Consider the following 22,060-nt stretch of genomic DNA (forward strand, 5'->3'; position numbering starts at 1 on the left):
ATATTTTCCTCAGCATGGTTTATTATAAAAATAACTGTTCTAAATTCAATACAATGTGGAAAGACATGTAATTTGTTTTCTTTATATAATCTGTAAATTCATGAGTCAATGAGAGTTACATAAGTTTGAAAAAAAATAATTTTATTATAAATAAAAACAATTTTGTGCATGTAGATATGTAGTCATACTTGAAGTAGATTTTTTTTTAAAAAAATAAGCTATGTTTTGAAATATTCTTCAATATATTTTTAAAAAACTGATTTTGGGAAGTAAGCCATAATCTGTTCTAGTCCCTCCCAAATAACATTTACAACACCCATATTTGAAAGCAAGAGGTACAAAAAAATTTTATAAATAAATAAAATACAGGGGTGGACAAATCTAGGTTTACAGTTGTGAGTGCAGGAGAGTTTGTTCTTGTATTATTACTCATTAAATCCTTGCATTATTTACCTGTATTACAACTGTGAAACTACTATTCTCCACTTAGAGTATAATAGCCTTATAATCAGTAGTATGAGTGTTATGTTCAACTTAAGACTTTGAATCTAAATATAGTTTTATAAGAATAAATGCTCTTTGGTTTTATCAGATAAGGAAAAAAAAGTATATTGGGGGTCTCCAGACCACCCTTCTATCTCAGAACTTGCTAGAAGAACTCCCAGGACTTAGTATATTATTATATTCATGACCATGATTTTTAAAAAAATATATATTTTATTGATATTTTACAGAGAGGAAGGGAGAGATAGAGAGCTAGAAATGTCAATGAGAGAGAAACATTGACCAGCTGCCTCCTGCACACCCCCTACCAGGGATGTGCCTGCAACCAATGTACATGCCCTGGACTGGAATTGAACCTAGGACCTTTCAGTCCGCAGATCGATGCTCTACCACTAAGCCAAACCGGTTTTGGCATGACCATGATTTAGTACCGAGAAAGGATAAACAGTGAAATTACCAAAGAAAAAAGCTCATGGGGCAAGGTCAGAAGCAAGCTTTGGAGTGTCCCTCCCTGTGAAGTCACACAGGAGGTGTTTTATTTCCTCCATCACTGACCCGTGACAACATCTGTGAAATGTCTACTGGAGAAGTCCACCAGAGACCAAATACCCACGGTTTCTGTTGGGGGCTGGTCCTTGGCACTGTCTGCCCAGAAGTTTCCACAAGTGGAAATCCCCACATGTGTAACATACACCTTGCTGTTTGCACCGTCTGGGCACAGTGAAGTCTTCTATGTTAGGACATGGTGGAGACCCTCCCCAATCCAAGTTCTCAGGCATCCACGCTGGGCAACTTTGCAAGCAGTCCTTTTTAGAACAGCAATCTCAGGTCTTCTGCATTAACTACTTCCTGCACAGGGGTCTTTTAATATATATATATTATTCATTTTAGAGAGGAAGGAAGAGGGAGAGAGAGAGACAGAAACATCAATGATGAAAAAGAATCATGGATCAGCTCCCTCCTGTACTTCCCACACTGGGGATGAAGCCCACAACCTGGGGATGTGCCCTTGACTGGAATTGAACCCAGGACCCTTCAGTCCTCAAGCCAATGTCCTATCCACTGAACTAAACCAGCTGGACCTAGGGATCTTTTAGAATTGGCTTCTATAGTCAATTTAATTATTTAAAGGGTTCATGTTTCCTCTGGTGGCAATCTTTACACAGTGATTGTAGGTCATCAACTGGAGAAGCAAAGATAGAAAGAGCACATTTCTACTGTATTTAAGGAATTAGTTAATTTTGATCACTTGGCTGTTTAATCGGAAGTTTAAAGAACTCAAGTATCTCTTTTCCCAGATACTTTTAAAGAGCTATCCATGGGCAATCTCCCCAGGGCATGATCTTTGCATTTCAAAGCTCAGGTGCTATAGAGTCTGACACAGCCCTGAAGGGTCTTTTTATCTGATGGTACTAACTCAATAGGGCACGTGTGTGCTCTAGACTCTGCCTCTCTCCTGGAGAGAGATACTTTTCATTTTTTTCTCCCAACAGTTGAACATCTATTTTCCATCATCCCTGGGAATATCTCTAAAGCAAAAAAAAAAAAAAAAAAGTTTTTTCTCTATTTTTGGAAATGAATAAAGCATTCCTACTGCACATAGCAGTAATAGCAACTTCACATTTATAATAATTATACCAAATCAGGACCAGTGCTGTCAGTTAGGGCTCTGCTCTCAACAGAGGAGAGATGGGGATTTCTGTAAAATGGTAACAACCAGGAGAGTCAAAGACAATGGCACTGCTGCTTTAATTTGACTGAGGGAGTTATGGTTCTTGTGCGGTATTCTTACCCTAATTTTTACTCTCCTCAGGCTATCTACCCTGGCAGGTGGTATTGCATAGCACAGGGTTGAATGTATGTGAGTGTAAGTACCTCAGTCTCCATGGGACTCTTAAAGTTATATCACCTCTCCTCAAGTGCTATGCTAATTGTTCTTTCCTGTGTGTTCCTCATAGATTTTAATGTAAATGTTAAAAATAAACAGTTGAAAATTAGGTGGTACATGTTTGAGTAATTTTAGTACATTTCTTTTTCATAAAAACAAGATATATCATTCCTCTTCCATTTTCACATTTTTTTATGCTTATTTATAGTGTCATGGTCTCTGGTTGATGAAATTTTTCATTTTTTATTTATTTTTTTATTTTAGCAAATCATGATATCATTTGTTCAAGTATAATAATTTGTCTAGGAAATACAGTGATTAAAATAGAATCCTAGCCCTAACTGGTTTGGTTCTGTGGATAGAGCATCAGCCTGCGGACTGAAGGGTCCCAGGTTCAATTCTGGTCAAGCGCATGTACCTAGGTTGCGGGCACATCCCCAGAAGGAGTGTGTCGGAGGCAGCTGATCGCTATTTCTCTCTCATCAATGTTTCTGACTCTCTATCTCTCTGCCTTCTTCTCTGTAAAAAATCAATAAAATATATTTAAAAAAATAGAATCCCTTTGTTTGAATTGTCCAAGCTAATTCGATACCAATGTACAGAATGAAAATGGTTATGTCAATTGAAGACTAAAAAGACAGAACAATAAATGATAGAGTCGGTACAGAATCTGTTTAGAAGAAAGAGTAAATTAAAATAAACCAGCTCTGGGACAGTGTTAGCCTTTGAGTGACATGAGAGTCATGCATAATAAGGGGATTTTACAGCCTCTTTCATCATGTTTTAAAAGCTGGCAAGTGAATTAGATTAAATTTAAGGAAATCTTCCCTTTAGCAGGCATTCATTCCAACAAGTGGAAATCTAACTCCTGCATAATCACACACATTTCAAGCTTGACGAGCAACTGAGAAGTATTTATCACATCACAGACACATGCTCCCTGGGTCTTAGGATAGTCCTTATTCTTGCTCAGTTATTGAACTTGGAAGAGCTTTGATGCTTTCGTTTCTTCACATGCAGATTAATTAAGGGAAAACATTTAAACCTCATTAAAGCCTTTTGGTTTGGGTCAGTGTTATAACTTCTAACGTTTTTATCAGGTCTTTGTAGTTTTCAAAAAGGCAAAGCTTCCCATCCATTATCTCATTTGATCCTCACCACAGCCAGGGAAGCTAGGAAGACATTATGCATGTTATACAGGGAAAAATGAAATTCTCAAAGGCCAATAAAGTTCTCATAGGCTAGGAACCATGCTCACTACCAGCAGGCGAGGAAAGAGCAGCAATAAGGAAGGAGGAAAGGCCTTGGGCCTGCAGACTACAGTTATTTCTTTGAAACATAGGTGTTACATATGTGTGCACTTGTGTAATGTGTGCATGTATGTTTGTGCACATAAATGAAACATAATTATTCATCTGCAAGGGCTGCTATTACACAAGTGAGGTGGTTTGAGGGACAGACCTACATGGCTTACAGTTCTGGGGGCTGGAAGCTCAATGCCGAGGTGTCAGCAGGTTTGGTTTTGCCTGATGCCTCCCCCTTGGCACTGGGACAGTGGCCTTTCTGCTCTGGACTCACATGTGGGCACCTCCCTGCTGGCTCCTACTCTTCTTAAAGAATACCAATCAGATTATAGTAGGGCCCTAACCTTAAGGCCTCATCTAACTGTAATTGTCTCTTTAAAGGCCTGTCTCCTCTCCAACATAGTGACATTCTAATCTACTAGGACTTGGGACTTCAACATCTGAGTTATTTTGGGGGGATGAGCACAATTCTGTCCACAATAGGTGCCTCAAAGGCAAGAGGATTTCATACCTGGCACTTATATTCTTAAACTAAAAGAGATTAAAGATAGGTCATAGTTTAACTTTTTTTAGAAAGGAAAAAGTTATATTAAGTAAATTCAAGATAAACTTACTAGTTATAGAGATGTTTTATTAGTGTTTACCTAGTTAACTATCTTTATAAGGTTATAAGATTAATGCATATTTCAAATAATTATTTCCATTTTGGCAACTACAACTTTCTATAATGATATTAGGGAAACACATCTAAGGCTTAGCTCCCAAAGGTATTCTAGAGGTTCCCTGGGCCATCATTCTAAAGATTCTTTGTGCAGCCCCGTGAAGGCCCTCAACCCCTTCCCTGCATGCTTGCTGGCTCACTGTCGTTCTACAGAGAGCACTAATCTGCTTTCTGGGCACCTTGATCTCTCTGGACATTCCATATGAGCATGATCTCAATTTTCCTTGGTCATTTCCATGCAATTTGTGTCTATCTTTAGGTTCTTTTCATCTGACAAGAAAATTAGTCCCTTTATAAAATGCTTTGCATCCCGTCATCTCAATTTTCCAGAAAGATTCTACTAACTTATTCTATTAAGAACAATATTTTCAAAATCAAATTCTTTAATTACCTCTTCCTATTAGTATCAGAACATAGTCAATCTCTTCCACCTTAAAAATAATAAACAACAAGGGAACCAACAGCACCAAACAGTTCTGACACTATGTTTGCACAACACTCCAAGGGCACACCTCTGGGTGAGGCTCTTGCTCAAAGGGCCCATGGCTGAGTTGTTGGTGACTCTGTGAAATGCTAACATCCCAGCCACATTTCTGACTAAATGATAAAATTCCTACAGTCACCAAGCTCTGAGATTACAAACCTTAAATGGTTAAATGCATGGAAAGTAAAGGCTTATACTCTCAAAGCTTTGCCAGGAAGGATTCAAATGGTGAAAACTGAACAGGCTCAGTTCAAAGATGTACCATGCCCGGTCCCAGAATGCCTGCGTTCAGCATTTTTGTTATTGGGGATGTCTCATTTCTAAGGTTCAGAGGTCACCCAGGACAGGTGCAGCATGGAGAATGGAAGCCACTAGAAGCTCTCCTTTCTCTACTTTTTAATTCAGGCCCTTCTCTATCACCCCAAATTCTTCCTCTCTTTGTAATGTCACCATCAACCACACCCAGAACTCACTACAAAAAACAAAACAATCAACACTACTCTATATTCCTAGATGGATTTTGAAGCATTAACCTTTGATGAGAGGTATACTCCATATAGTTCTCCATATATTCTTGAATGAAATTTTAGGTGCACTGGTAATACCTATTCACCAATTCCCCACCAGACACTATTTTAATTCAAAGATAGTGAATGACTTTTAATGGTGCTTTTGTAACCTGAACATATAAATCTCTACCTATCTTCTATATAATAAAATCCCAATTATGCAAATAGACTGAACTGTGGAATGACTTTTCACTATGATGCGTGCTGACCACCAGGAGGCAGACGCTCAGCGCAGGAGCTGCACCTAGTTGGGGGTAGCTTCTGCATTGATTGTCTGCCCCTCAAAAGGGAGGTGACTGGGGGGCTGGGTCAGCCAATGAGTAATGCCAGGCTGATAGCCAAGGCAGATGCCAGCAGGGGCACTGCCCAATTGCCCCATTTGCCGGTCACCCCTCAGTTGGCCTTTATCGCCGGCCAGGCATAGGGACCATACCCTATATATTGGGAACAGTCTCTTAGGTTAAAAACTTAAAACCTGGCAAGGCTACTCTCATAGTGAAAAAACAGGATGATGCAGCAATGACATGCATGGACTCTGTTTTGCACATTTTGTGTCAGCCCTGATTCTGACACTTACACCTGTGTGACAAAGCCAATTAGTTTACTTCTCTCTGCTTCAGTTTTTCCCCCCATAAGATGGGAAAATCGTATTACTGCCTCAGAAGGATCATGTTATGTACTGCTTTTTATGATCAGGGCAAAAAAAATGTAGCTTCCCATACAACATTTCACCAGTATGGTCACTGGTGCATGTGGCGTTCAGGATTGTGAGCGGGCTCAGCAGGCAGGGCAGAGGGACCCCCTGCTGCCCCTGCCCTGTGCACGAATTTTGTGCATCGGGCCTCTAGTGAGGCATAATACAAAGGAAGTTCTGATAAATACAAATTAGCTCAATTAAGTCAAGATTTACAGGAGAGGAAATGGACTTATTTCTCATCAGTAATATTCTGAGCATTAATATTTCCTCAGTGTCAGTGCATATGACAATTCAACATTTAGAATCCATTGAAAACAAATGGATTTAAAATGTGCTCACGTCAATAGATTTTTATTCTTAAGGTTTTATCCTGAAGAGTGACTTGCCCTCTCAGGTAGACAGGAAACTGAGAAAGCATTAAAGGATAGTCAATTATGCTATTTAATTATCTATAATCATAGGTACAGGGGATGGGCAGATAACCTTTCTTTGTCCTCACAGATAAGGCTGTTTGAATAATGTTACCTCTTCCTATTTTATTATTTTCGTGATGCTATAAGGCTGCCTATTTGTTATTCGTATAAAGCCTTGCTTAAATATAATTTTTTAAAAAACCAATGCAATTAATTAATTATGTTAGAGCTATTGACCCTATGCCCTTTAACATTTAAAAGACTACCTTTAAGCAAGTAAGACATTTTCAAAGATAATTCTATCTTTAAAAATCATATCAGTGGTAAGGCACTGTCTTGTCCTCATTTGTTTTGAGCGATGTGAGCTTGATATTTTGCACAGAGGCTGAGGGCACAGGCCCCAAAGCCACACATTAGCTTCTACACTAAATGATCTTTCCAGAAGGACAAGTCAAAACTGACCACACATCAGCGTCTACAAGTGCAATATTTAGACTAGTGTTTGTCACATCTTAAGCACAGGCAAGAATTAATCAGTTATGAGCAATAGCAGAAAACAGCAGGATTTGAAGTCCTAATCATTATCTATTTGTGTGTGTGTGTCTGTTTACATGCCATAAGATGGAAAGACATTAAAGAATGTTTAGTATTTCCCTCATGTAATACCCCATAGACTTTATATAAAATGCTGGTTAGCCCATAGATCACAGACACTCTTGTTACCCTTAGATTTTTACGTTTGATCAAAAAGCAAAGGAAAGCAAAGTTGCATTTTATGAAAAGTGAGGAGAGAGGCAGCACTATTGATTGGTAAATCACTATTTCTTTCCTGCATACATGGCGCAGATAAAGGTGAGACTGCCCATCCTCAGGAGCAGCTGGCTCTCCAGGAAGAACAGCCTTGGCCTGCTGATGAGCAGGGCTGGGGTTTCCAGGGATCCTCCCCATTGCATCCCCACATCATTCTAAACAGCTCCTTTGTCAAACTTGCCTCAGTTTCCCTACCTGGAGTGCACTCTCCATGTCCGGTGTGGAACTGATCAGAATGGTGATTTTTTTCCCCTGTGAGCAGCCCTGAGAAATACTCCCTGGGGTGCTGGGCTGGGTTACTCACATATTTAAGGATTATTAAAATAACTCCCCTCGGGGGCAGATGGAAGCTGTGGCTTGCAGCATGATCACAACTCCCCCAATTATGCAGACTGCTGGTGGGAGCACTCAGCCGCAGGTGCAGCGGAAGGTGAGGGGAAGGCAAGGGAACAATCACAGGCTTCCACATCTGGTTGCTATGGCAACAGCAGTGACTAGAAGAGCTCTCTCTTTCTCTCTGACACCCTCGGAGTAGGTTGCAAATTTGCTGCAGTCCTTCACATCTCCCTTCATTCGCACACTCTGCCATCATTTTCTTTTTAAAAAAATATATATTTTATTGATTTTTTTACAGCGAGGAAGGGAGAGGGATAGAGTTAGAAGCATTGATGAGAGAGAAACATCAATCAACTGCCTCCTGCACACCTGTTCCTGGGGATGTGCCTGCAACCAAGGTACATGCCCTTGGCAGGAATTGAACCTGGGACCATTCAGTCCGAAGGCCAGCACTCTATTCACTGAGCCAAACCGGCTAGGGCTTTGCCATAATTTTCAACCTGACTTTGTAGCCACTTCTGTCAAGCCCTTGGCTTCCTTTTTCCTGTCCTTGAATTTGCATTGGCCTTGTGATCTGCTTTAGACAAGAGAGTAGGGAAGACGTTATGAAGGGCCAGTTTCAAATCTAAGCTATGGAGCTGTGTGACTTCTGTATGTTTTCCTCCCGGCACCCTGTGTATTCACCATTGAAACAGTCCTGGGCTGTTCAGCTGACTGTACTGAATTCAATGACAGTGAGCATTACAGTGAAAGTTTTGACTTGTCCTTCTGGAAATGATACTGCATTACTCACATAGTTGCCGCTTCTATTATTAAATTGTTGTAGCAGATATTTAAAAATACAACTTTAAAATTCTTGCACAAGAAGTAGAATCAAATGTGTTTGCCAGGCATGTCTTTAGAGTGTATTATTTATTCCAAGCATTCTAGCCAAGTGAAGGTGGACAATTCTAAGCTGGTGAACATGTCAAGCTATTCATTTAGATACAAAGAAACTTAAACCATTTTTTCCATGTTCTGAAACTAATCATTGGAAATGTGTTAATGAGTAATTGGAAAATTATTTGTAAGGTACGAGAATAATGATTTGAGTGGGAGTAAACATTAGAAGTTAGAAGCCCCGACATGGAGTTAGAGCATAATGCTTGGAATACCAGTTCTTCACAATTTGCATCCCAAATTAATAAATACTATTGTTTTGGGCTTGCTAAATGTGTAAGCAAAATATAGATTAAAAATAAGTATTCTTTGCCAGTTCCTTTCTCACTCCTAATTTAGCTTCTAAAACAGTTTATTCATGAGGGGGGAAAAAATAACAGTAGCATTTGCCTGAATCATTATTTATTATAAAATAGAGAAAACTAGAGTAATGAGGTTTTATTCTAACTATATCCTTTTTATGTACTTTGTATTTCACAAACCTCATAAATACATGAAAATTACAAGAAACATTAAAACAGCTTTTATTGTGATTTGGAATCAGAACTGCTAAGTAAAAAAATACGTAGTTATATTCCATATTCATTGAATTCTGAAGTAAGTCTGTCTCTAAAATCATTGAGGCACATGAAAAGACATTCAACATCATTAGCCATTAGGGAAATGCAAATTTCAGCCTCAATGAGTTATCACCACATTCATATTAGAGTGACTAAATTAAGAAATTAATGATAATGCTGAATGCTGGCAAGGATGCAGAGCAACTCTCTCATGTCCATTGCTGGTGGAAATGTAAAATGGCACAGGCACTACACAAATAGTTTGGCAGTTTCTTTAAAAATCAAACACATACTAACCATATGACCTAGCAATCAAATCCTTGGGAACTTATCCCAGAAAAAGAGAAATGTCTGCTGGCACCGAAAACCTGGCACCCACATAACAGCTTTATTTTTAGTAGCTCGGAACTGGAAACAGCCCAAATACCCTGCAATAGATGAATGGTTAAACAAACACTGGTACATCCATACAATGAAATGCTACTCAGCAACAACAAGGAGCCACGTGTCCCTACACAAAAGAATTTGGATGTATTTCAAGAGCATTGATGAAAAAATATCCAATCTCCAAAGTGTACACAGTGGAACATTGCATTCAGATAATACTCTTGAAATAATAAAGCTATGGAAAAGGAGAACAGGTTAGCAATTACTAAAGGACAGGGATGTTGGTGGGGCCCTTTGTGTACTGTGATTCAGAAGTACAGGGAGTTTACTAACTGTGAGGGGACAGTTCTGTGTTTTGACTGGGGGTGTGTGTGTCACACAAATATGTATGTGAGATCTAATTAGATGGAGTTGTATACTCACACACACACACACGCAAAATGCATGAAACTGGGTAATATCTGTGGTATAGTAAGTGGAACTGTATCTATGCCAATTATCTGGTTTTGATGCTGGTCAATTCTATATAATAAATGCCTAATATGCAAATTGACCAAACAATGGAACAAATAGCAGAATGACTGGTTGCTATGATCCACACTGACCACCAGGGGGAAAACGCTCAATGCAGGAGCTGCCCCCAGCCTGTAGGCCCCCAGGCCAGCCAAGGTGAGTGCAAGCAGTGGCCCCCAAATTGTGCCAGTCTGGCCAAGGCGAGTGCCAGCAGGGCCCCCTCTCCCCCCCTACCCCCCCCCTGCCCCATTGCCCCACAAATTGGCCCCGATCACCCGCCAGGCCTAGAGACCCTACCTGTGCACAAATTTCATGCACCAGACCTCTAGTAGCTCAATAAGGTGTCACCGTGGAAAACAGCTGCATGAAGGGTTCATCAGATTCCAGATTCTCTCTGTGCAACTACCAGAAAGTCTCTAACACTCTCAGAATAAAAGTTTAAAATTATAATAAAAATAAAACATTCAAGCAATGTACCTCTGGCAAGCAGAATAATGACCCCCAGAGATAGCCTGTCCTCAGGAGCAAAGACTCTAGCATTTTACATTGGAAAGGTGTCTCGGGAGATGTGATCAAGGTGACATCTCTAGAGATGGAGAGATTACCCTGGAGTGTCTGGCTGGGCCCAATCCAGTCTGAGGAGTTCTTAGAGGGGAAATCAGAGCTACATGGCTGTTGGTTTTGACTAGGAAGGAAGGAGGCCAGGAACCAAGGGCAGGGGTCGGCAAACTGTGGCTCACTAGCCACATGCGGCTCTTTGGCCCCTTGAGTGTGGCTCTTCCACAAAATACCATGGCCTGGGTGAGTCTATTTTGAAGAAGTGGCATTGGGAGAAGTTTAAAAAATGTGGGGCTCAAAAGAAATTTCAATTGTTGTACTGTTGATATTTGGCTCTGTTGACTAATGAGTTTGCCCACCACTAGCCAAGGGCAAGGGGTGACCTCTGGAAGCTGGAAAAGCAGAGGAACAGCTTCCAGGAGCTGCCAGAATGGAACAGAGTCAGGTCAACTTGGGTGTTAATCCAATGGGACCTGTGTCAGACTTCTGACCTACACAACTATTAGATGACACGTTTGAGGTTTTTTTTTTTTTTTTTAAACCATTTCTAGTAGTTCATGACAGTAGCGATATTAGAAACTAAATACATTGCATCAGAAAATCAGCAGTTTGCATAATTACATGAGAAAATGAATATAAGAGCAATGAAGTACATTATGTGGACTTAGGGTTCTGATTTTTTTTTTTTTAAGTAAAAAGATATTTAGAGTTAACTGTGGACAATTGGGTATGGCATGACTATCACATAATATTAAGGAATTACTGTTAATTTTTATGGTTATGATAACAGTATTGTGGTTTATTTAGGAGGAGAACCATGTCTTACAGAACATACATGGATGAAATCATCTAATATCTGGGTTTCATTTTAAATATTCCACAGAACAAATGATAGTAGGGAGTGGCAATAGAAGACAATTTTGAAAGTGTTGGTAAGTGTTGAAACTAGGAGTGATTACTATATTATTTTTATTTGTAGAAATTGTCCCTAATGAAATGTTTAAAGCTTGATACTTGACAAGGATAAATCACTCATAGTTGTAATTTTAGTATATTTCCATATAAGCAGCAGGCATGTTCCTTTTTATTAAAAGGAGCTAAGAGGACATAGACTCACTTTTAAAAGTTCCTAACCCTTAGCATATATTGAAGATTTTAATCTTAGAGGTTAACTCCCAAGTGCTTGAACAATCCATCTGTGGCTGATTGAGATTTTAGCTGTTCTTGATTGGATTCGTCCTGTCAGAATTGAAATAAGGCAAGTCATTTAAACATATTGAAAGCACGTTTTTTAATTGGTCATAGCTACATAGTGAAGTTGCATACAAAGTAAAGGATAATTTTGGAGAGAGGAGTGGGTCTTTCATTGGGACGCTCATTTTCTTGACAATTTATCAATATGCTCTGATGTTTCTTTAAATCCTAGTCTCCTCAGACTCCACACTCCTCAGTCCTTCCAATTAAGACTCAGTGTATTAGTTAGCATTTCATTGAAGATAACTGGAACCAATTTAGCCATTTTTTTTTTAACAGAAAGATTTCATGGAGGAAAATAAATGCTTACAACAGGATCAGAAGAGATGGTAGAGAAGCCTCTAATTTTCATTTCCAAGAAATAAAACAAAGTACACTCCATGGACTTTATTCACTCAGGGATCTCCTACTTCTATTGATATTAGGAAGCTGGCCAATCAGTGGGAAACCATAGGGATTGTTTTCTGAGGAAGCACATTTCTTTGCCTCTTATCCAAGCTGTGGAAACCACCCTGTTGGCCCTAGAAGCCTGCCGATTCTCACAGGTTTTCAACTCAAACCACTGAGGGCCCACATCTGCATCTCAAAATCTAAGTAATGAAGGGCTATTGGGCAGTGTTACAGAAGAGCCCAGATTCTCCTATAGTTTCTAACAGCAATACAGAAGTAGTAACATCATCATACATCACCATGTATCACAGCACAGTGAAAGATAGACAGACATTTACTAGGCAGTTGAAGATTGAAATTAGAACAGGATAAGTTACTCTTTGTCTTTTCTATACAAATACTTCTATTGGGAGTTTTGACAGAATTTGTCATCTTCTTCAGGCAAACTTTAAACATATTGCAAAATGTGAGCTGACTTTCAATAGGAAGAGTCCTATTATTGGGCTATGAGCATAATGGTTCAGATGCCAGCATTCTTTTGTTGAGTGCTATCCAATCAGTGTATGTTTTATTTGTAAGCAGTGTTCAAGCATCTTTAACCCTATCTATGTACTGTTTTGCAATGTTTACATATATAGATGGACAACCTAAGCAAAACCCCTTTAAATAGATTTTGTTTCCAAAAACCATTAATGTGATCAATGTATTGGGTGAATCATATGTGGATTTGGTTCCTTGACACCTCAGAATATCTTTAAATCATGTTAACACTGGATAATTTAAATATTTCAGAGACTAAATTCCAAATTGACTAAGTATCAGTCTTCAGATAAATCTAGACTGCCCTTTCAGAGGTCTGATGGCTCATATGCAGAGGGTATTACCCATAGGAGAGCCCCACACTTCTCCCAACCCAATCCAATTGCAAAGCTAAGATGATGACCAAGGTTCTGTAGAAAATATTAAAAATGCTCCTGGAAACGCAAAACATAAAGATTCCTAGTCTCCGATGGCTAAGAATTTCTGTAATTAAGTTGATATGACACAGCACACTCTAAACAAGAACTTTTGGAACTTTTAATAACATGATCCAGGCCTTCTGGCAACAAAAGCAAAAAAACCTCACATATTTCTCAAAAATTATTGTGTGATTTAATATAAAAGTTAGAGACTTGTATTGAAATTGAAGGTATAGCCTTTTCTCACATTATCCGATGCTAAGAGTTATACAAATATATTTCTATTCCTCCTTTGATTATAAAATAAAATAATGGTCCTCCCCAAATTTTTTTGTGAAAAAATGGTTATAATATTGCCCTGGGGTGAAATTTTTTAGAAATATTTTATGCCAAATATAAGGTAATATTTTAGGTTGCAATCTATGGATAATTTATAATAATAATATAGTTATACTATTATTTTACTACATTTTTCCTTTGTGTTGTAAATTAATTATAAAATGTTTATCAATTATACTGTCATCATGAAAAAGGGAAAGAAAACTCTCAGGAGCATTTTTAATGAGAATGATTTGATTAAGTAAGAAGAACTATAAAGAAGGTAATGAATCAAGCAAAACAGGGCAACTCTTCTGGGATTCATAGAAATGTATTTATCGACATGTTACGGCACACTTCAATAGGTTTGTATAAGGAACAGGTTGCAATGAAAGAAAAATGTGTGTGTTTGCTTAACATGGATTCTCATTTAACTATTTTTTAACCTGCTTATATATTTAGTTAGTAGCACATTTCACTTCACAATAAAATAACATCATCCCAATGAATGTAACCCCTTCCCCCAGCTACCTCCCCCCCCCACTAACCTCATCACATACAGCTTCCCTTACAGCAATATCTTGCATTAGTGTGGTGCATTTATTATAGTTGATGAGCCAATACTGATACATTATTATTAACTAAAGTCCACACTTTACATTAATGCTCATTCTTTTTTTTTTTAAAAAAAAATGTTTTATTGATTTTTTACAGAGAGGAAGGGAGAGGAATAAAGAGAAAAACATCTATCAGCTGACTCCTGCACACTCCCTACTGGGGATGTGCCCACAACCAAGGTACATGCCCCTGACTAGAATCCAACCCAGGACTCTTGAGTCTGCAGGCTGATGCTCTAGTCACTGAGCAAAAATGGTTAGGGCTACTATTCATTCTTTGTGTTATATATGCTATAGGTTTTGAAAAATATACAATGACATGTATCCACCATTTCAGTATCATCATACAGAATAGTTTCACTGCTCCAAACACACCTTGGGCTAAATTTACTCTTCTCTCTTCCCATCCCACGTACCTCTAACAATCAGTGATCTTTTTACTGTCTCTGTATTTTTGCCTTTCCCAGGGTATATATAGTTGGAACCATACAGCATGTAGACTTTTCAGACTAGCTTCTTCCCCTGAAAAATGTGCAATTAAGGTTTACTATGTCTTTCATGGCTTGACAGCTTATTTTTTTATTGCTGAGTAACACCCCATTGTGTGAAGGTGTCACAGTCTGTTAATTGACTCACCTATTTTAGTTGTTTCCACATCTTGGGAATTATAAAGGAAATTGTAATAGCTACCCATGTGCAGGTATTTCGTGTGGACCTATTTTCATGTGAACCTATTTTACATGAATTAGTAAATCAAGGAGTGAAATTGTTGGATTATATAGTACGAATGAGTATATTTAGTTGTGAAAAAAGCCACTAAAATGTCTTCCAATGTGGCTTCTCCATTTTGTATTCAATTAGCAATCAATGAGGGCAATGAGAGAGTCCAGCAATCAGTGAGAGGTTCCATCAATCAGTGAGGGATCCCAGCAATAAGTGAAGGATCCCAGTAATCAGTGAGGGATCCCAGTAGTCAGTGAGAGCTTCCAGCAATCAGTGAGGGAATCCAGCCATCAGTGAAGGATTTAAGCCATCAGTGAGGGATCCCAGCAATCAGTGAGGGATCCCAGTAATCAGTGAGGGATCCCAGCCATCAGTGAGAGGTCCCAGCAATCAGTGAGGGGTACCAGCAATCAATGAGGGGTTGTTGTTTTGCAAACCTCCTGGGAAGTGTTGCAGGAATGATCTGAGACAGGCTGGCTGATGCAGAGGGCAGGGAGAAAAAGAAAAAGGCTGACTATTCCAGATTGGTAGGTGGCAGGTTTAATACACAAGGGAGTATATTTAAAAGGCTGTTTTGGATGGCCACAAAATGAGTAATTTTCTTTGCCCAACTTTCCAATTGTAACAGATCACATGGAGGCGTTCACTAGGGTCAGGCCTGCACACAGGAGGCCCTACAGGACTCGACCACCTTTGCAATGTAGATGTTCCCATCACCACAGTGTTCTCTCAAGGCTGTGTCTCTGGGCAGCACTGGTCCAGGGATGGCAAGTGCAGTGGAGGGAGGAGTGGGGAGTCCCACATTGCCTGGGTTCAGCAGCCCCACAGTCACATCTCCCCCCCCCCCCCAAAATACAGCTCACATTCATTTAGTTCAGATGTACAGCCCAGTGGTCAGACCATCATGTGCTTTGAGTGGTCCCGGTGATGCTTCAAGTGCCCACCTAGCCCCATGCATAACTTATTATAATATTATTGACTATTTTCCTATGCTGCTATCTACATATCTGTGACTATTCTGTAACTCCCAATTTATACTGCTTAATCCCTCACCTTTCTTACCCCGCCCCTCGACCCACTCCCCTTTGATAACTGTCTGTTTTCTGTGTCTATGAATCTGTTTCTATTTTGTATGTTTATTTTGTTCTTTAGAATCACAGAGGTGGTGCTATCTATGAAAACCAATAACTTTCCAGAGACTAGCACACCGGTATATATATTTGCAATCCTCTTTCTGCATTAGCGTATGTTTGACTTCCAGTTTTCTTGCATGTTCCAACTCACTCACCTTTTCCAGGGCTAGCAAATGCCCTTCATTTAATTGTTAAACTACATTTTGTATCTTAACAACACTAGAACCTCACTAAATTGTGTAAGGTCTACTTTATGTAACACATTTCTTAGTCCTCAAAATCCACCCTGGTTTCTCTTCTGAATGTACCTTGCCTGGAATAGAATGTTCCAAAGATGGACACAATGGTGTCTCCCATTCCACATGACCTTTGGCAATGTGCCCCTGAGTGTCTCCCAGACCTGAGTCTGGATGGATCTGTTCACTGCAGAGGCTTCACAGTGGCACAGCGGATCGGGTTTCTGTCTCAGAAGGTGGTCCCTATGTGAGAAGTATAAGCATACGAAAACAGGTATGCTGGGAGAAACCCCAGCCAACCTGAGGGAGATACCTGAAAGATGAGGTGCCCTGTGGAGAGAGAAAGAGGCCAATGAGAACCGAGATACCAGATGTGAGAAAGAACACACCATCTTGGAAGCTGATTCTAGCCATCCCACCCCAGCCATCCTACAGGGATCAGAGATGAGCCTCCAAGACAAGCCCTTCTCAAAAGCTGGACATAAAACTGTGAGCAAAACGAAATAGTTGTTTTAAGCAATGTAGTTTAGAGGTACTTTCAAAGGCAACAGTCGGTCACCCCTCATCCCTTCACCCCCAGGGAGCATCCTGAATGCACCGAATGGCATTGCTAGAAAGGTCTCTCTGTGCTTCTATCATGAATCAAAAGTATTAGAAGTTAAGTTTTAAATATCACCACTACAAAACTATAATGAGAGCATGGAATTTCAGTCATTTTCTCTGAGTAGTACCTAGCCTCAGATTAATCTGGGACTTTATTTTTCATGTTGGCTGACTATTTAGGTAGATGTTTCTGACCCCACGTACTTGGCTTTCTCCAAGATTAATTTCCTTCATTTATATGTTTGCCTTCAGTAATGACAACTTATAAATCACCTTGATTCTAAGTACGAGGAATTATTATAAGCCTTTAAGAGTAAGAGTTGACACCATTGTTCAAAAGCTATTCTGTGACAGTGGTATTTGATATATTGAGACCGTTCTTACCAAAAAGTCACACCAAAGGTGAGGTGTTCATGATAAGGCAATTTATCACGCCAGCTGTGTATAAGGGAACTATAATCTGTAAAACTATTTGTAGAGTGTATTGTAGGCATATATGTTATTAACTTTACCTCATTCTGTGCTGGTGGCATTACCTGACCCACAAGTTTACTTTTTTTTTTTTAACTAACAAACTTAACAATTTGCTAAATGGTGTTCCTGCCCCAAATGCATAAATTGAACTTATTTATAAAGGAACTACGAGCAAATGCAAATTGAGCAGTACTCTACAAAACCACTGCCTTCTGCACTTCTAAAATATGAAGGTCAAGAAAGAAAAAAATGCTGAGACATTGGTCTCCATTAAAGGAAATGAGATGTCATTTTGCATTTAGTAGCATAATATGTACTACAAAGATTGGTAGCTTTTGCAATGCCTATCATCTATCTACCTATTACCTATCAAACCTTCTATCTCCACATAAATATATACTTTTATTGAGACAAAATTTACATAGAGTGCATAATCTTAAATGCATAGGTTGATTCGTTTTTTGCATGTATATATTTATCAACTGAGCATTCATACTAAGATGCCAAATGTTTCCAGCTTCGCATAGAGTTTTATCTTTCCTTTTTTTTTTAAAAAAAATAGATTTTTATTGATTTCAGAGAGGGTGAGGAGAGTGAGAGAGAGATGATTATGAAAGAAAAGCATTAATCAGCTGCCTCCTGCACACCCCTCACTAGGGATCGAGCCTGCAACTTGGGCATGTGCCTTGATGGGAATTGAACCTGAAACCCTTCAGTCTGCATGCTGACACTATCCACTGAGCCTAACTGGCTAGGGCTGTCTTTCTTTCTTTTAGTCACTTTCACCATAAAGATATCTTATCACCAGAGAGTAGTTTTGCCTTGAAGTGAGACGGTTTTGGAGAAGTTAAGGCTATGAACCACTGGAGGTGAGGAACAAGATCAGAACCCCGCCGAGGTGCTGAGGGGACAGCAAGAAGCTGCCTGGTGGACTGACAGTGATGCTGACCCAGCTGTGCATCATCTAGCGTGGCGCAACTACTGCACCACTGTTACCTTTGGAGACGCAACCACAGGAAGACAACAGTAACAACAGAACAAACTCCAGTTTCAGCAAGGGTTGTTTCCCTCTTTCAGGATCTGTCCATCACTTCCACTAAGGAGGCACAGCTGAAGAAGATGTTTCTAGAATCAACTCAAGTATTACAAATCAGAGTGGACTTGAACTGAAAGTTCAAACTATCGGTAACTGGTTCAGGCCTGCATACTAAGCATCTAGCCAGTGATCTGAACTTTCTCACAGTATGGACCACTGATGGCAGAGAACAAGGGAGAACGTGCAAGCACTTTGGCAGGCACTGCTTCAGTATGTTTGCTCTTATTCATTGTCCTGCTGGCCACGCCTCAGTCAGTGTGTTCCGGGAGGACATTAGGGCATGGCCAAATTGAAGCCCTTACTGCCTCTGTGACTACCTACTACATCAGTCTGCAGTAGATACCACTGGATTTTTTCTAGCATTTCTCCCCAATTATGAGTTCCTATGCCTCATAGTATAGGATTGAAAATGCCCATGATACGAGGAAACCTTAAAAAGGCTCAAAGAACAAGCAAACCAATACTAAGAGGATTCAAATGTTTGAATTATCAAGTTTTGTCAATCAACTATAATTACCATGGTCTAAGAAGTAAGGACACACTCTCTAAAAAGAAAAGGAAAAAAAAGAAATGAAAAATGTTCTCAGCAAAGAAGTGGAAATCATAAAGAAGAATCAAATGGAAATTTTAGGACTCAAAAACATAATAACAAAAATAAGCTGGAATGTAAGAAAAAACTCAATATAAGAATAGAAACGATAGAAGTGAAAGTCTGTGAATTTGAAGTTTGTTCAACAAAAACTTCCCATGCTGAACAATATACAAAAAATAAATTAAAAATATAAAGAGAACGAAACCTCAGTGACCTGTAGGACAATATCAGAAGGTCAATATTTATGTTTTTGAAGTATCATAAGGAAAGGAAAAAGTAGTTGATAATAGAAAACTATTTGAAAAATAATGACTTTCAACTTTCCAAACTTGATGTGTTATAAATATACAGATCCAAGAAGTTCAAATAGATAAATAAAATCTCATTCAGGCACATAATAATAAAATAAACGAAAACCAAGGGGGTGGGGGATGTCTTGAAAGCAACCAAAACAACCATCACATTGCATAGAGAGCAATTATTAATTAAGTGAACATGAACTTTTCAAGCCACATTTTAAGGCTGAAAAGAAAAACTGTCAACACAGAATTATTTATTCACCAAAAGTATCTTTCAGAAATGAATGAAAAAGACAAACTAATTCTTAGATGAAGAAAAACTAAGAGAGTCTGACTTTTAAGAAATGCTAAAATAAAATTTTTAAGTAAAAAAAAGTGATAGAAGAATATTTGGAATATTAGTAATGAAGGAGGATCTACTTCGGTGGTACCCTTTAAAATCTATAATTACATGCATGTTTTACAATATAATTATACCTTTTGTTAATTAAAAATATATTAAAAATAATTTATGTTTACATGGCCACCTACGCAGGAAGGTAAGAAAAAACAACAACAATTCACACAGAACTGCTGATGAATTTTTTTTCAAGAAAAAATTTAACCTATCAGAGTAATATTCTTCTTCATCAGATGAGGACAGTAATCAAGTTGAAGAAAAATGTAGCACATTCACTTATTACCAAAACATCTTGAAAATAGAGACTGTACTTGAAGATTGTATTTATAGGAGGAAATGTGAATATAATTTTTCATTTATGTTTATTTGTTCTTAATTGTCATTTGGATGCTTATATGATTTTTCAGAACAAAACCAGGAGGAAAATGACACCTCATATAAATATAGAAACTATTGCTAACTTATTCAAGAAAAATATATTGCAGTGACAAGTATCTGATATATAAAACACTTGGATAAACAGAAATTAAAAAAAAAAGATTTTCCAAAATAGTAAAACACATGCTAAAGGATAGAGCTGATAATGTTTAGGAGAATAAAGATTGGAATCAGGGATCAAATGTGAAACAAACTGGGGTTATCAGTATACTTATATTATGGCAAAAGTTTTTGTGGTTTTTTTTTTTTTAACTTTAAGAGAAAAAATAGAATAATGTCGATGAGGGAGGGCACTTTGCAAACTAAAATTCTCTGAGAACAAAAATTAGCATTGTTATTCTCATGCTCCTAAATTCACTTCTTTTCATGTTTTAAGTTCTTGTTTTTAAATGGAAACTATGGGTGAGGAATAAAATTACTGTGCTGCTACATTGCAAAGGCACTGGCATTACAGTAGTAAGAGTACAATATTCACTTCCAAGTAGCATTGGTGCACCTAGAAAAAAAAATGAATGCCTTTTGTTATTTAGAGTTTATTTTTTTATTTTTTAAAAAAAGACAAAACATAATTTTATTTAAAAGTCAGGTTGTGGCCTGGCTGGTGTGGCCAATAGTTAAGGATCAATCTATGAACCAGAAAGTCATGGTTCAAATTCTGGTCAGGGTATGTGCCCGGGTTGCAGGAGGCAGCCAATCAGTGGTTCTCTCTCATCATTGATGTTTCTATCTCTCTCTTCCTCTCCCTTACTCTCTGAAATCAATAAAAGCAAATTAAAAAAAAAATACAGATGTGTGTTCTATTTGATCAGCAGGCAAGTTTTAATATTCCTTGTTTCATGTTTAAACTAGAATGTTTAGAATGAGGGTTGAGAATAAATAGAGATTTGCTATCACTTATCAAATTGGGTTTATAATGCCAATGCTCAGAACTTCATTTATGTTCTCGGTTTCTTTTTAAACTTGCAATTTTAGGGTATGATGCTTGCAAGTGAGTAATAGGCACTTAGCAAAAGCCCATGATTTGAACAGCCTGACTCCCATAAGCGAGTTTAATTAAACCAAAGAAGAAATCATAATTTTCTATTTAGTTATGTTACTTTCCATAGGGAAAATAACTTTATTAAAACTATTGGAAGCTGAAATTAAATGCTATAATTAAGTGCTATAATTAAATGCTCTATAAGTAGTCTACAAAAATCATAAGATCCAATTAATATACCCCTTATTAGTGTGATAGAAATAAAAGTTTATTCAAATTTTTCAGATGACATTTGGGATGGTTTTCACCTTTTTAAGTGGTTGGCCATATTATATACTTTTTTCCAGATAATTACAAACGTTGTCAGTGGTGTGAACCCACCACAGTTCTCAGTAACTTTGTCTCAGCCCTTATCAGTGTCAGTAGCTAATAGTGCTGATGTTTCTCATTTTCCTCAGTGCCAATCCTATATGATAAAAGCCTAATATGCAAATCAAGTGAGTGATTAAATGAACAGTGGAAGGACTGATCACTATGACACTCACTGACCACCAGAGGGCAGCCAAGGCAGGTGCCAATGCTCCCCCCACCCCCTCAATCACCCAGACAGTCGCCTCACAGATCAACCCTGATCACCGGCCAGGCCTAGAGACCCTACCCATGCAAGAATTTCATGCACTGGGCCTCTAGTTCATTATAAAAAAGAACAAAAAACAATGTTAAAATTCACACCAGTATTCCCACATATCTGAGGGAATGGGCTGAGTTTTAAATTCACTACTTTTGAAACATTTCTTATCACTTATTTCTTATCAAAGTTTCCCCCTGATTTTACATACTTTTGACAGCAATATTTCTATAAAAAT

The sequence above is a fragment of the Pipistrellus hanaki genome (assembly GCF_964339955.1).
Source record: "Pipistrellus hanaki genome assembly, chromosome: 8".
NCBI lineage: Eukaryota > Metazoa > Chordata > Mammalia > Chiroptera > Vespertilionidae > Pipistrellus > Pipistrellus hanaki.